Here is a 1,349-nt window from a genome sequence, read left to right on the forward strand (position 1 = left end):
GCTGAAAAGCAAGGCGGAGTAGAAGGTACGCGGTTTCGTGTTATCGATCGGAAAACCTGACTTCAAAGCCACGAGGAGTAATTCGTACTTACGTCAATATCAATCTCGCGGCTGAGCACGCAAATTGAAAACTAATTTAAGAGCATATCGCGCACCATCAGTAATTACTTTTTAATTAATTTTCGCCCTGAATGCCCGGCCGACAGGGAACCACCGAAGTGAATACCTGTACATCTCTCCGCGCGTCATTTTTACTTCTCGCGAGCATGATTAGTCTTCCCTGTAGTTATCTTTTTTCCTGCCCACAGGGATTCTCATATCGCACGAAAAAAAGAACCTTTTCCACGTTTGATACAAAGATACATCATTTCTCAATAAACAGGTATACATATAAAGCCCATTACCACTTTTTCATACTAGATAGCTTGCGAGAGCCAATCAGGTGGTCAATTCTGTATCTTACACTATAGTAAAAATGCTAAAAGTGAGTATCCTTGTCTCTTTCTAACTGTTTAAAAAGAGACAAAGCTGCTCGCTTTTAGCATTTTCACTATGTTGCAAGATACAGAATTGACCCTCAGGACTTAGCCATAAGTCATCTGATCTAAAATTCCTTATTGGTTCTTGCAAGAAATCAAATAGGCAAAGTAGTATCATGTGTCGCTGGGGATCCAGCGACGTAAGGATGTGTTGGAAACATGTATACATAGTAATATCCATAGTAATAGATAGGGATGTATCTTAAGGGAGGTAGGCACTAACACTTATTAATTTTCGGCGAGAGAAATAACGAATTAGGACTAGAACAGGATTCGAACCTGGGACCTTTCGCTTGCCGGGCGAATGCTCTTCCAACTGAGCTATCCAGGTCCACACTCGAAATCCTTCTCCCTTACCTACTTTATTTCACTGAGTAAAGTAGAAATAGTATACTAGTAGCGCGACCCCAAAGCGATGCGTGGTATCTCACTCGATGGTTTGGTAGGCCATCGTATGGATGCAGAGTGGGGCCACACCCTCGAAGACCCCGAATAGTGAATAAACAAATTCCCGAATCTCCGAAGCGCCTCCACTTTTTGAAAAAATATTACCAACATGTTATGGCTCCCTTGATGTAGTACAACTTTCGTAATTATAATTTTTTCATATCTCTAAAAATAGCGGAGATATTCGAGGTGGACAAAGTTATTGCCTCACCCTGTATAATGCGATATTTCCATTTTTTTCCCCGGGCATGTCGATATCCAGCATTCCCTTAACTTAAGGGGATGCTGGAGTGATTCTGCACTTTTGCACCTTTCTAACCTAAAAACTGTCAGTTCGCGGAAACATTTGTGTAATATACAAAT

General features: G+C 41.2%; 1 non-coding gene across 1 annotated transcript; it reads right to left on the reverse strand.

Annotated features, from left to right (window-relative positions):
- Positions 1-797: 797 nt before the first annotated feature.
- On the reverse strand, positions 798-870 carry Trnaa-ggc. The gene has a single exon. It is a non-coding gene; the product is annotated as a tRNA-Ala (tRNA).
- Positions 871-1,349: the final 479 nt, after the last annotated feature.

Source organism: Vollenhovia emeryi, unplaced genomic scaffold (genome assembly GCF_000949405.1).
Source record: "Vollenhovia emeryi isolate VEMERY1.0 unplaced genomic scaffold, V.emery_V1.0 DF939188.1, whole genome shotgun sequence".
Taxonomy (NCBI): Eukaryota; Metazoa; Arthropoda; class Insecta; order Hymenoptera; family Formicidae; genus Vollenhovia; species Vollenhovia emeryi.